Source organism: Barbus barbus, assembly GCF_936440315.1.
Source record: "Barbus barbus genome assembly, chromosome: 19".
Classification (NCBI taxonomy): domain Eukaryota; kingdom Metazoa; phylum Chordata; class Actinopteri; order Cypriniformes; family Cyprinidae; genus Barbus; species Barbus barbus.
Window position 1 is genome coordinate 15771192 of NC_136747.1, and position 16011 is coordinate 15787202.

Genomic DNA, 16011 nt, shown 5'->3' on the forward strand with positions numbered 1-16011 from the left:
TAGAGCACTTTTGCAGAGTCAGGATAAATTTCAAGGCACTTTTATCTGAGATGGCATACTGTGAGCTCATGCATTTTCCTCTTCCTTAGAAAACATGGGAGTGGGCTTGCCTCTGGTACCATAAACTCCTTTAAACTCTGGGGGAACATAAAGTAGGACTTAAGTTTCTTAGAGCACTGTTTCCTGCAGAGGCAGACATTCTCAGAAGAACATTTTTTCAGAAAAACATATCTCATAGCTTAAAAAAAGAAGCAAAGCGAGAAGCAGTCACAGTTTAAACAATGGCTGTTAGTCATACTTGGGTTTGCAGTGTGATTTTGAAAGCAATCATCTCACATCATCCCCATAGGGCTCTTTTTGAAGCATTTCACAATAATGTGCTTTCACTGTAGAGTGGAGAACCATAAAGGTCACAATTTTTTTATAATAAATTGAGAAAGTGATTGTGAAAGTGAAGCTTACAATTAGACTTTATTTGCCCATTTATGAGAGTAAACTTCTCTTTGGGAATATTTATGAAGACTTATATTTATTATTTACATAATGCAATCATTTACAATCTGCATTAGCTTTTATAGTTTGAACTAGCATAATGTGTTCCTCTCAGCATTCTGGGAAGAGGGTTCTGTCCATTCCCATTTTAATTAAATTACAATTGAGTTCCTGAATTTGACATTCATAAAACTGCTAATCAACAGAATAAAATTTCTATATTGATATTTAAACCAACTAACAAAAATAAGTTCTAAGAACATTCTAAAACAAATATTTAAAAAAATTTTTTTTCCTTATGGAAAATTCAGTTTTATAATTGTGTAAACATTATGGGAATGTTACTGTTGAATGATTTTAGAATGTTCTGAAACTAATTTTAACATTTAAAATATTAACATTCAAAATATTAGACAAACATGCTAAAACATTTCAGAAACATGTTTCATGGTTGATGCATAAATAATGCTTTTGTACATGGGGGAAGTCGTGGCCTAATGGTTAGAGAATCGGACTCGTAATCGAAAGGTTGCGGGTTCGAGTCCCTGGCCGGCAGGGATTGTAGGTGGGGGGAGTGAATGTACAGCGCTCTCTCCACCCTCAATACCACGACTGAGGTGCCCCTGAGCAAGGCACCGAACCCCCAACTGCTCCCCGGGCGCTGCAGCATGGCTGCCCACTGCTCCGGGTGTGTGTTCACGGTGTGTGTGTGTGTGCATTTGTTCACTACTCACTGCTGTGTGTGTGCACTTGGATGGGTTAAACGCAGAGCACCAATTTCGAGTATGGGTCACCATACTTGACAATACGTCACGACGACGACTAAAGTTTTTAGACCTGATATTTCTATTACCGTTACTGGAAGAAAGTTTGTTCTTTGAGAAAAAATTACCATAATGTTAGACAAGTTCTGAGAATGTTCTCTGTTAGCTGATGTCATGTGGCATTTTATGGTGTTATATGGTGACATGTGTCCAATAAGTATGCAAATCAATATGTCCTGAAATAGGCTTATTTTATAAACAAAAATTAATACAAAGGTATAGGTTTTATCACAAAACTTGAGTTGGACTAACGATTGTCATCTGTTGTGTGACGCATTGAATTTGTATTGACAATGTAGAAAGTGAATGAATTCCTGTAAATTCAATATCCTGTTCAACTAATGAAATGAAATGGAGTCGGTTCTTAAATTCGGAATTTGCTTAACTCTGGCTGGTAATAATATATATTTTGATTCAGGCACATGACATTGGAAACATTTTCTGATGATGAGCTCGTTTTTCTGAACCTGTTGTCATATCTGAACCTGGACAACGGTTCACCTGCACTCATTTATGTCTTGCTGACTTGAATTCCCGTTTGATAATTGTAATCAGGAATGTTTGAGCCCCTCTGTAAATGAAGTTGACCCATTTATATTGCTATGCCCCATATAGCCCCATCTGGCAGACTGTCAAATATATTAAGTGACATTTCTCTGTCTGAGACCACTCTAGGTGAGCTGCAATGCAAACAGAAGAGAATTAAACTTTGATTATCTAAGTGGAGTAATCTCACTTTTCTGACAGTTTTGACATTTTTCACAGACCTTAACAGGTTTCCATCTGATACACTGACTTCCATTTCTGTTTCTCTGCAGATTTGTGCATAGATATGCACAAGACGGTTTTAACAGCAGCAGGAAAGACTGACGCCGCACTTTATCTGGCACGTCTTTCTCCATTTCTGAGTATTCATTCAGTCATTTTCATTCAGTTTCCTAGAACGTTTTATAAATAGTCTTTTTGTTTTCCGGACTTATTCTGGAATAACTGGATTCTTAGGATTTTGAGTGACACCTTGTGTAATTTTTAACACTTTTTCCTGATTTTATTTCAAAATTGACAAAAAGAAAAAAAGGCAAGCTATAACTTTATTACTGAGAAGGTCAAACATGTTTACTTTAATAGCTTTGGAAACAGCATGAATGCTGTCCTGCTCCAGGTGATTAAACCGACTGCAAGATATATAGAAATATGGAATATGAGTAATACGGATGTGCTCACCAGTAATGGCAACGTAAATTGGTTAGACATGGTAGGTCTTTACAAACACTGTTGTGAAAGGATTAGCTGAATAAAGACCATCATTGTGCACACAGGTACCAAAAACCCAAAGTAATCCCAATACTAAATCTGTACAGAGGTGTTTAAAAAGTTAAATTGGCAATGGATACAATTTGGTTAATGGAACAAACATTACCTCTATAAATCAGATAATGGGGCACAAATGGCAAAATAGCTTTCTGGGAGCAGACAGACAAGGCACATCACAGGCAGTCAATGGAGGCTCTAGGCAGAGATAAATCAAACACAAAGTAATGCTTAATGACTCCAAATTTGCTCTGTTTTTCTTATTTTTCAAGTATGGAAAATCATTACATGCATTGAGATGAACAATAGCTTCACGCAGTATCCAGAAACCGTACTGTACCTCCTGTGGGTTTAAATCTATGTAATGTACAATACCGCCAAGAATTGAGTCGAAAGCAGTTCTAATCTTGTTTGTGACTTTTCTTTAAATGTCATGGAGTAAAAGTACACATACTGTACTCTAGGTACAAAACGATACTTCATATGTTAATTTCTAGGGGGCTGTCTAACACATATGAATGGGGAAAAGGTAAAAACAAAAAGAGGGACTGTTGGCAGGAATCTATAGGAACTGAGTGTTCATTATTCCACTGCTTTGCTGGCTCATGTAAATCAGTTTACAAGCAAAGCTTTTATATTTATAATACATTTAATCACAGCAGCCAATGCAAATTGGGATTCTTCCTTCATAAGAGGTATTTATACTTAATGACAGTGTTTTTTTTGTTAGTTTTTTTTTTCTCAGATTGGATAAAAATAATGCATCTTGTCATTTGGCCACATACATGAACTTTACTCCAACCAAATGGATGAGACAGATGGAAGGAGCAGCCAAAAAAAAAAAGAGCCCTAAACAGAACATTTTGCTGTCCAGCATGAGAATTGTCAGTATGTGTTATCTGTATGACACATTTATGTGGCCAGATGTATTTGAAATGTGTACACCCAAAAAGACCCAAATGTTCTTCTGGTCTTGCTATAAAACACAACATCCCTCATTTAGCAGTAGTCACGCAGCATTGGTCTTGTTATTAAAGTGCCCCTATTATGGGTTATGAAAGGTTCATATTTTGCTTTTGGGAGTCCCCAACAACAGGTTGACATACATGCAAGGTCAAAAAACGCTTTCATTTTCTTATAATATGCATTTATTTTTACCTTAAATGCTCAACGAATCCCAAATAATTGGTTCAACAATTAATTTTTCCAAACCCCTCCTTTGCGTATGGAAGCCCGTTTCCACCATTGAATAAAAAATTAAAAAACGTTATTGCGACTTTTCATCTCGCAATTCTGACTTCAGAATTTGATATAAACTCGCAATTGCGAGTTAAAACGTCATAATTCTGAGATATAAACTCGCAATTCTGAGAAATAAAGTCAGAATTACGTGATATAAACTCGCAATTGCAAGACATAAAGTCGCAATTCTGAGAAATAAAGTCAGAACTGCGAGATATAAACTCACAATTCTGACTTTTTTTCTCAGAATTACGAGTTTATATCTTGCAATTCTGACATTTTTTCTCGCAATTCTGACTTTTTTTCTCAGAATTGTGAGATATAAACTCACAATTGCGAGTTTATATCACGCAATTCTGACTATAACTCGCAATTGCGAGTTTATATCTCACAATTCTGAGAGAAAATGGCATAGAAAACAAAAACATAGTGATAAAAACAAAACATAGTGATTTTAATTGTCTTATTCATGTATTCTTTGATTTAACTTTATATTCCAATAAGAGAAAATACAGATTGAATGCAATATATTGAAAAATTATGTAATAATGTTATATCTATTTAATACAGTCCTGCTGTGCTGAATTTTCACCACATGAATTATATAAATAATTTTTCGTTTTTATCAGCAGCCAACTATGAGGTTAAATATAAAGGCCGCACAGCTGTGTCTGTCTTTGCCTGCTGAAAAAATGTGCTGCTTGTTCTCCAGAGAGTCTTAACACAACTGGCAGCGACGCAACGGAGGAAGAGCTTTAAGCAAAAGACTCAATTCTCAATTGCCCCACTTTTAAGAAATTAGTGTGTGAAAAATATACGTTAGCTCAACCATCTGTGCTATAAGTATTTTGCGCTCATCACTGTCAATCACATAAAGAATGAATAATTAGGCTTATTAATATTTTGTCCTGTTTTGTTTAAAACTGATTAAATGTGTTTTCGTCTGTCAATTTTCTGATATTCTGATAATGGTCTGTGCAGATTATGTAAAGACTAAAATTCCTATTCAGACACTATAAATACATGTTACTCTGTTTTTCCACACTGACAATTGAGAAGCCAGGAAAAGTTTTGATCACCACATGAAAAGACTTCCCCTGTCTTGAGTCTGTGACTTGGCATTGAAAATGATGCTTGGAAATCTTTGATTTACAGTTTTAAAATACTTGTGTATGCAGAGAACAGCGTCTGGTGCTGTCAGCCACGCTAAACACTATCCTGGAATTAATAAATATTGTAACATATAAATAGAATTCTGGAAATATAAGTAATTCGGTACAATTTGCTTAGAGATAATAAAGAATAAAGAAAGAAAGCGGTATCAATGTATCTAGGCTGTAATGTTAGACTTAATGCTGACACAAATATAACTCAATATCAGTATTTTTCTCACACTGTTTATGCAAATGATTCAAACTTCTGATGCAGAAATGCACATGCACATTCTTTGTATGATTTTAATAAGCCTACCACAGGGGGTAAAATAACACTCTGTCTCAATATTGGAATTTTATAAACACTCGGCAGAGTGCTCACTGAGAGCCTTTTAAGAATATTGGTAAGGACTGTTGATAACTGCGGTTTATGCAAGTGCGATATCTGCACAAATACAGTTCTATCCATAGAAGTACATGCCAATTTCTCCTGCCAATCAAGAAAGAGATTACAACTGTTAACAACCCACAAGCACTGCTTGTCAAAACTGACAAAAGTAGATTTAGTGCTTCCAGCTGTTTTGTATACATCTGTGAAGGCTAACATTTCAGGAAAAAATTGTTGCTTAAAACAAGTTGTAAATATGTTAGAGAGACAAAGAAATGAGAAATGTCTTGAGACAGTTTCGAGTTTTCCGCACATAAAAAATTGTACCTACAATGCACCTTACAATGCTTTTATTCAGTGCTACGACTTCAGCTCCAGTTTCTAACCAAAATATATTTTCTGTATGTCGGTTACAAAATATCCTATCATTTTTATTTAAACATCAACGAAAATTACAAAAGTTCATATGATCGGCGGTTGTCCATTTTCTCAAACAAGCTGTCACTCATTGCAAACCAATTCAACCTTACATAAAGGCTTTATAGAGTCCATTACACAACACATATGGCACCCTGACAGTGTCTCCACTGACAATGTTGCCAGTTCAATATGCTCGGCCCATATTTTCTCCCATCTAAGCATGTCCATATGAGAAAACATTACTAACACATTTTACTACAGTCAAGCACCATAGCATTTTTTCTTTTTCCAATAGTGTTCAACAAGATGAAGATCACACAATGCCATAAGTGATAGTTCAACCAAAAATGAAAATACTTTTATCAATACTTACCTGGCAGAGCAGAAGAAGATATTCTTTTAAACATTTTTTGTACATACAAATAAAGTTCTACAGAATTAAAAAAGTCATACAGGTTTAAATATTTAAATAAATATGTAAATAATATGCAACTGAGTAAACAAAAATTTTTTGGTGAACTATCCTCTTAAGAGGCATGTTGCATTTGTGTCATAACCAAATGCATCTAAATTGTATTCGTAAAAAAATATGAATATAATTAAATACAAGAACTTGACATGCTGATAATGTATGATGTCCAGCCTCGCAATGAAGCTGCTTCTAACAAACCTGTGACAAACAATCTCACCTTCTTGGGAAAGCGATTAAGATTGTTTTGCGTTTTCAATATATTAAGCAAAGCAATCATGAAACGCCATTGACGCAAAGGCAGTGAATTGAGCAGACAGGCCCATATGATGCCAAACACTCCCATTACACAGAGAGAGAAAGACGGAGTGAAAGCACGCATTGCCTGCTGTCAACCTCTGCTTGTCTATCGGCCTGCCTGCCTGCATACTGTGAGCAGGGAACTACTCAAGGAAATAGAAAAAAACAAATAGGCTGTAAATGAGAATGGGCAGTACAGACGACCAGAAGGAAAATGAAGTAAGACTGCATTAACAAAATTTAGCACATAACATTGATGAGAGTGAACAAAATGGGATAAATAAGCAGCAGCAAAAAAATTGAATTAACCAATGTGGAAATGACAGACATAGTTGAGACATAAAGGAAGATCTTATTTTGAGGCTTAAATTAGAAACAGTTTTGCTTTATCCAACATACACAATTTTGATTAGAGAAATCACATAGAGAAGTTCTCATGTACAAAAGAAAAGAACATTCCACATTCAAGCCTAAGTGCTTATGAAAACGAGTGTGCAGTGTTCATATGAAATACTAAAATGAATCAGTTCAGTTTAAACAAGAAAAATGAACTCATTAAATGAACTCGATCATTACAAATAGGGCATGTGACATTACATGAAAACTTATAAGTTGGTATGTATTGTGAGAACAAGTGACCCAAGAGACGCTGCTCAAAGCAGAATGCTTTACTTTAAATAAATCATATGACACACACTGCCGTTCAAAGTTGGGGTTGGTGAGACTTTTTAATGTTTTTGAAAAAACTGAAATATTGTGAAATATTGTATAAAATTTAAAAGAACTCTTCATTTATTCATGTACAAATTAATTTATTCATAAATGAATAAAAAAATCAAAATAACTATTTATTTAAAATAAAAAACCTTTTGTAAAATTATAGTCTATAGTCTATTTACTTTTGATCATTTGCTTGCTGAAAGTATTAATTTAAAAAATAATAATAATAATTTTACTGGCCCTAGAAATTTGTATATACATTTTCAGAATTCTTTAAAAAAAATTGTATTTCAAATACATACTGCACAGTCTTCTAAATGCCTCTCTGTAGTAGACAACTCTAGATCGCTATATAGCACATGATTGTACTTTAGCTCCACCTACTGATTCCTCACACCTCGTGTGTAGCCTGTCCAGAACAAGCATGGATGAAAACCTAAACTCAAGAGTATTGCAAACTTGCCCAAATTAAATCAAAATCCAGTTCACAGAGTAACATCAAACCTTCTAAGGAGATTACCTAGCCGAAAACTGTAATTATTTTCAGGTACCTGTTTACGCTTGAGCTGAATCATCAACTGACTCCGTATGAAGAATATTAATCTACATCCTACAGGTAGAACGCATTCAAATGCATGCTTTGTATAACAATAACACACAAATGGTGCTCATAACTGAATGCAGCTGAATGTTTTTGAAATTAACAAAACTTAATTACAGTTAATGGGTTTAATTTTCAAGCTTTGTGCTTATTAAGAGCTGATGTTATTATAAAAGGTACTTCACTTTCAAAGAGAAGTAAATTATATTCAGTTACTTGTCTTGTGTTTGGTACAATAAAATCCATAATCTGTCTTTACGAATTCAAAAATCTGCTTACTTATGGTCAGTATTAATCATAAAAAAAGAGTCCAATTATACATCAGTGGATGCTACAGTCAAGTAGATTATTACTTCTCTTCTCTACAAAAGCCCATTAGGTCCGTGGCAAGTAGGAGTTTTCTGGTACATTACCTCCATATAATATTTTCAGCACTGCAGACATGTAGACATGACCTGGGACAGTCTGAAACACACTAATGAATAATGCATGAACCATTAGCTGAATTGGGAGCAGAGCTCAACAAGTGAATGTCCACGACCCCATGCATGGACTGAAACTAGTCCTACGTTAACATGGTTGTTTTCAGTCTCTATAGTGATGCACTCTCATGTTTGCTTTCCTTCTTTTCTTGTTCGAGATGAACTTGTCAGGCTGATCAAAAAGCAAACCCATATGTGAAAGCTCACAAGCATTCTTCAAAAGCAGTCGGTATCTAAAATCACTGTCTATTTCTATCTCTGCTCTCAGCCCAACACAAATAATGCGTTTTGTACTGTTCGATTACAGGAAAGTCAAACCCTTATCTCAGCAAAGAAAAAAAACATATTTTTAAGATACATCGCTGCTTAGTGTCTTTAGTATTTTGTTGCTTTCTGACATTTAGCTTGCATGCATTGTTACTAAAACGGTAAAATATGCATCACAACAAACACTTTCTTTAAATAATCCCAGTTACTTTACAACCAAACTGTGAAAGCAGCATCTGCATGGGTTTGCTTCATCTCTTTTCAGATTTAACAGATGCATCTCTTAATCCTCTCAATGGAATATATGGCGACTCCAATTTAATCCTTCTGCCATAAAGGAGATAGAAACCTAGAAACACTGGCTCAATATATAAACCCTATACAGGAAGCAATGTTCTACACAAATTATGAAATGTGTGGCTACCATAATCGTAATCACAGGGATGTTAAGACCAGACCAGCATGGAACTGCAAAGCGCTGTCAGTTTATGAGGCATCCAGGGTAATATCTGTCACTATCTGACTGGATGCCTCATATTTGAAATAGATTTATAAATCACAGATTCTGCCTGTCATGTGCACTCTTATTATATAATTGCTAAACCAATAAAAGAGCTCAACTCATGTTTTCAATTGGCTTAAAGTTCAGTCAATACATGCCTTTATGTGTTGACAGTAGGAAATTATGAATCTATTTTTTTTCTGCAGTGATTTATATTGGCAAACAGAGGTTTGCATGTTGCCAGATTGACACTTACCATTTACTGGGCAAATTTAGGAGCTATTTTGTTTAACCGTTATTTTTATTCTTCATATTTTATTAATCAAATTATTCTAGGATATATTTAATAACAAAGCTAACAGAAACCAAACATCAATGTAATGCACGGGCTACAATACGCAGAAGTGACAATCCATGCAACATAAAAACAAACTAAGAGATTTAGGCTATACATATATGCAAAACATACAGGTAAAAAAGCAATAGAGCGATGTTTATTCCATCAGAAGAAAATTCATATTTTACCGTTATATGGATGAGAATGTAAATCCTGCGCGTACTTCACTTTCTCACACTGGGCTTTTCAACCTGAATTCCATCGTCTGGGACTATAATAAGTGATGCTTCCGCTGCATCTTGTGTTTTATCTCCGACTGAGGAGAATATCCACTCGTTAAAACAAAGGTGTAATCAGAAACGTCACTGTTTTACATATTTTTATGAGCGGAGACGTTGTTTCAGTTCAGCAGCCGGTAATCCAAGTGCATCTAACTGCCGCTCATATCTCTCCGAGCATGTGGAGCGTGTGGGCTGAGCTCCTCCTAGAATCACTGACAGCGGGCTCCATCTCGCTCAAAGACACATTGAGGCTGTGTTTCAAAACCTAGTGAGCTGCCTTCATAGACAGCATTTTGAGTCTCGTAGAAACATTCCCAAAATAGGCTGTTTAGGTAGGTAGATTGTTTCGAGAATATAATAGCATTATATTATAGTCAGTGTGAAGATAGCCTAATTCGGGGGGGATTTTCTGTTGAGGCTCCTCTTTATAAAACCATCATGCATTTGGGCGCCCACACTTAGCTAAACGAAGCGCTCAAGTTTAGTTATATTTATGATTTAAACACAAACACACACACACTGACGTCATAATGGCTTGTGAAGTTCTATTTGGTTTATGGAAGTTTCAAAACGAAGCCTGACAGAAAGCACTGTTGCTATGGTTACTCTTAATGAGAACGCAATTTCGTTTCTATAGAGTTCATCCTAAACTATTTTTGTGGTTTCTGAAATTTACTTAGTGGAAAACAAATATAGCTTGTAGGCTATACGTGAAAGAAATATCCTGTAATGTTTCACGTCGACGTCAACATGAAAATTAAGGCTTGGGATTCGTTTAAAAAATGACTCGTTTCAATGATTCAGAGTCGACTCTTTCTTTTGAGAGACAATAACTTTATACACGTGCACTTTCAAATTTAAAACTTTGCAGGATGTTTTCATTCACTTAGAGCTGTGTTACATACTGCATGAAAGGTCATTTTCAAAAATCCATAATAGGGGCACTTTAATACGGTGCATTCACTGCATTGTTTAACCTGCAGTTATTAATATCACACAGGTTAGATATAGTTCTTAATTTCGCTTAAGAAATTCTTTATTAGTTGACAATTTGTTGAAACCTGTCGACTGACAACAGTCCACATAAAAGGGCAGTTTTTAGCCTCAATTATTAGAATAAAGTGGCCGTTTGCAGAGAACAGTAGAGTTCTCAAAACGCAGTTTAAAAGTAAAAACTTGGCGTTCTGGCGCGAGATGCTGAAAAAGCAGAGAGTCTGTCCGTCTAGCACAGATAACCCCCCATAATTTGCACCCTGATTGCAGTACGTGTAGGGAGTTAATTTAATGACTATATGAACTGCAAAATATTTGCATATACTACTTGCTGTGTATTGCCGTGTTCACAGAGTTACAAGAGTAAGCAAACATTCAATCATCTTAGAAACTCTGGAACTCCTAAAAAACATAAATAATGCATCTAAAAGTTTAAAATACATAAATAAACATGACAAAAACAGCAGATTTTAGGCTAAAGGTCCCCAGGGGTAAAAGGCACTTTTGGTTTGTACTTTCTCCCACAATGCTGTAACAAAAACACCAGCACAGCATTTTCTTGAACTGTCCAGCTGTGATTTCCTGATCTTTGAGCTCATTATGAGCAATAACAAAAGGTTCATTTCAAGGAAGCTGATCTAATATGAATCATTTTGAAACACATTTGAATGTGATCATTTAAATGAGAAGTTTTATAAGTATAAAATTCTAATTATAAGTATTTTGAGACAAAAGGCATTTTATGGTTTTGTTTATGCAGGTTTTTGTTTTAGGTGATTAAATGAATAGTTTTGCAGTAATTTTCCAATAAGCACAATGATTGTTGCTGGAGCTAAATACTCTCCTTGAAAAGGATCATAAAGGCCACCCAAACCCCTGAGCTTGCAGAGCAAGAAAATGCAGAATATCAGTACTGCAATTAATTGTTTTCCTTAAGTGAGGAGAATGGATTTGTTACAGAGAAAGTAGTCCCATATTGACTGCTCCAATTACAATGGAGATTCTTATGTGAAGTATGCTTCCAGATACAATTACAAAAACAGAATGATAAAAGAAGTAGGCCTATAGTACTTGATATTAAGAAATGCTAAATGTTTTTGAAATAATACATATAATTATTTTGATTAAGTATTTAGTTAATTTTTCTTACGAAAATATATTGTAAAAATATTTGCACATGGTGACATATTTAGCCATGCCACTCTTTCCACTATCTACCGTCACTCTACGAGGACCTTTTCACATTTTAATTACAATTTTTTTTTACCAAAACTAACTTATTGTTTTTCCCTCGCACATTGTATTGCCATGTCAATATTCAAAAAATTGTATTTAAAAAAAAAAACCTTGGGACGGTGAATAAAAAAAGACAATATCCTTAGAGGTGGATGTAAGCATCTTTTATATCTTTCATAAATATGCGGCTTATTTAAAAACATGATCATAATACAATAGCCATCATCAGTTCTCAGTTTCATGATTGTTTTCATCGTTTCTTTTGGATGCTAGCTACATGCTACAAAAGTCTGAATTTGCGGGGGTGGGGGGGGTGCCTGCCATCTATTTCTTCAGGGTGACTGCCATCTATTTCTCACCAGCATGTTGCTCATGAGGTCTGATACCATCTCTCATAGTGAGTGAACTGAGAAAGTTTAAAGGTTCGGCTGTAGTTCAAGGAACTGGAAAATTGGTGTCAAACTTTGTATGTGCAGCGAGATTCAAAATGATGATAAAGGAAAGAATAAGCAGCAAATCTGAGGAAAAATGTCAGTCCTGCTGTGATGTCCACAACGCTATAATCAAAGTCGACTGACATCCCTTTAACCCACTATTAACACTGCATTAATATTTAGTGATACAGTCACAAAAAAAATGTTTTTATGAATTCATAAATGAATATGTTTTTACAAATATTAGTGTTTACTCAGAATTAGTTGAACTGCATGCTGTGGTTTGATATAAACACTGTTCATTTGTCTTGTGCTGGGCGGTCTTCAAAGCACGGCTGTAATTCATATTGCTAAAACAATGCAACACCATGACTCCTACATGAACCAAACACTCTCTGTCCTTCTGATCCACCTCCTCACACATCTGTGCTTCTGTGCATAAATTCTCACGCAGACAGGAAAAGATTTGATAAGCATGAAGCAGCATATTTATGACACATTAAGACTTCCAAAGGACGATATCTCTATGGCTCAGAAGGATTGAACGTGCCCTGTTCAGAAGCATGAGATTAAATGGTCTCGTGTCTGAGAGAGGTGTAAAAATCCACACGTTTGGAATTATCTCCATTTCTTCTTTCAACACAAAATGGCTTTTACCTTTTACTTTGAATATTCCTCTCCAAGCAAATGTAATATGTTTTGTTTATTTCAAGCAATCTAATGCCCAGTTTGTTGTTTTTTAAATCATAACAATAATTTCCCTCGTTATACATTGTTATCCCCTTTATTCATTCACCATCAGAAGAGATGCTGACCTCAGTTAAAGGTTAAACTCAGCAGGAAACACAAAGACAAGGTGGCCTTATTTTCCCTCACAGCGGCTATCAGAGCAGAACACCAGCCTGCTCATGCCTGAAAGAAAAAGCTGTGAGGGCCATACATGCCTCTCACAGGAGGACAAAAACTGGCAAGCGTCATGAGGTCACATCATACCATTTTCATAAGCAACTACAGTCTCCTCTGAACAATAATAATTCCATTAGGGTTGAGTGTCTCTCTGCAGAACAAACTCGCAGTGACCCGAAGAGACATATGACTGAGGTTATTTCAAATCACTGGGTTATGGACCTCTTAGAGACATATAATGTGGCAATTGGTGATGTCCATTATTTCATCTGATTCTAATCCATTTGGATCTGTTGTCACACACTCCACCCATGATATCATTCCTTTGTGAAACCCTAAAAATGAGAAATTGGAGTGTAGTCTCCATAACAAACCATTTGTGACCATTAGGCCGAGTGCTCGTCATCAGTCTAATGCATGATCAGGCAAACTTGGCATGAACGTTGCAATTTATCACAATGCCACCTTCACTCCCCGAGGCACTGAGCAAATGAGATACAGGCCATGTTGTGTTAGAAGAACCCTAACAACCCCACAGCTATTTCTTTTCAATCCAATAACTGCTCCTCATGTATGGGAAATTAAAGAGAAAGTCATTGTTTTTTATGTTATTACCAGCGGTGTCAAGTAAAGGTGATGTCATATTTCAATTCCTCTTCTGTGCATTAACAACCTGGGAATATATATATACTGTATATATATATATATATATATATATATATATATATGTGTGTGTGTGTGTGTGTGTGTCTGTATATATATATATATATATATATATATATATATGTCATTTTTTTATTTTCACATTTAAATATATATACATATATATATATATATGTATATATATATTTAAATGTTAAAATAATAAATAATAATAATATATATTTTTTAAAATGACAAAACTTCTTAAGATTCTTGCATCAAAATATTGAATATATACACAGTGGCGGCTGGTGGCAAATTTTCTAGGTGGGGCACCACATCCAAAAATTTTACCATACATCCCGATATGATTTATCCCAGTATAACAAAAAGACATGAAACATTTTAAATAAAGAAAATTGTTTTACCAAATTAAAGATTGAGGATGATTCTCACAAAACTATATTTTCTGCAAGCTTTTTTCAAGAAAAATGAAAACATTTTGTTTTTAATTTTAATAAAAATTCTAAATTGATGTATACAGTGCAACAGAAAAATCTGTAAGAAAAATAAATAAATGTTACATAATTGTTTAGACCATTTTCTATACATACTGTATATACAGTAATTAACTAAAAGTCAAGCTGCAGTACCAAGCAGGACCACACGAAGAATCCAACAGACCACTATCCCAAGTTGCCTTAAAGTTATATAAATACACACGGATCTGTATTCAGAATTATTAAACAGAGCAAAAAACAAATAAAAAAATCGATGAATTTGTTGAGTGTGGTGATCTGAAGGCAGCTCAACATGACTGACCAGTGAACAGTTCCTGTGTCAGAGTGAATGTTGATAATACCTCACTGTACATTTTATAGCAAACTTCTATAAAAACGCTTCTTCAGCGAGTGTCCATTATAAAACACTTGCCAGACATGCGGTCATACTGAAATGTGTTCATAAAGCTATCAGAGAGCGCACATACACGGTTTGTTTATTTGCACACTAATAGGCCTAATAACAGACACGCGCGCGTCATCCTGCGTTACGATTCATGTAGGCCTATGTCACTGACTGTAATCGTCTTTACCTCCATTACAATCGTCATCCATCAAAACTTCACTGGTAAGATACTGGTTTGCTTTATTCAGCCCATACCGGCCCATACAGACTAGTCCTGACTTCATATTTCTATATATATAGTGTACTTGGACAAAAACTAAAAATGACATGGTTTCTCAACAAAACATATTTTTGGGCCTCATCTAAAGAGAAATCAAAATTTCAACAAACCAGTAACTTATGGGGTGTTCTGCATTATTACACGTCTCATTTGGTTTTGCCGTCTCTGCGAAAAACTGTCACTTTCAATTTAAATGTGTCATTGCAGAGAAACGAAAGTTCCAGACTTGTGATTTACATAAAGTACACCTCTGCTGATTGACTGATTATTTATCTCACGGGAGTATCCTGCTGCTTCTTAGCAGTACATAAAATAAGACTTTATTAAGCTGCAAATTCAGTTGTGCTGCTGTGCAACCTGCTAAACCTGCTGAGAGCCAACAAATCTCTTTTTAGTCTAAAACCATTAACCTTTGCTTCAGCACAGGACATGCAGACTCTGCGAAAGACGTATGATTGCAATCTAACTTACATAACTGACATGAATTCAGAGCGAGCCTAAAAGAGGGTATGTATTTCTGAAAATTGTTATTGGAGGAAATGCTGCAGCTTATCAGAATGTATTCCAAAACATATCATAGTCCAGTTAGAACAGGAAGTTTCTCCTTAAGCATAAGATTTTTAACCTCAAGGGAGGATGTTGCACATTGAGTCTTCACTCCATAAGTTAGATATTTAGATGATTTTTCAAAAGTGGGCAAAACGACATTCAAAAATGCAATCTCAAAAAAAATTTGACACACCATGCCAACTAAAAATACTGAGCTGCAGAAATGCGTTTTGAAAAAATAATCTGTTTCTTTACAAAAAAATAGCATTAATGGT

General features: G+C 35.1%; 1 protein-coding gene across 1 annotated transcript in view; it reads right to left on the bottom strand.

The window, feature by feature from the left end:
- calcr (calcitonin receptor) overlaps positions 1-10057 on the bottom strand; it is a 47091-nt gene extending 37034 nt beyond the window's left edge. The window contains exon 1 of the mRNA XM_079441962.1: positions 9698-10057. The gene's annotated coding sequence lies outside the window, so the exon portion shown is untranslated. The remainder of the gene's footprint in view (positions 1-9697) is intronic.
- Positions 10058-16011: the final 5954 nt, after the last annotated feature.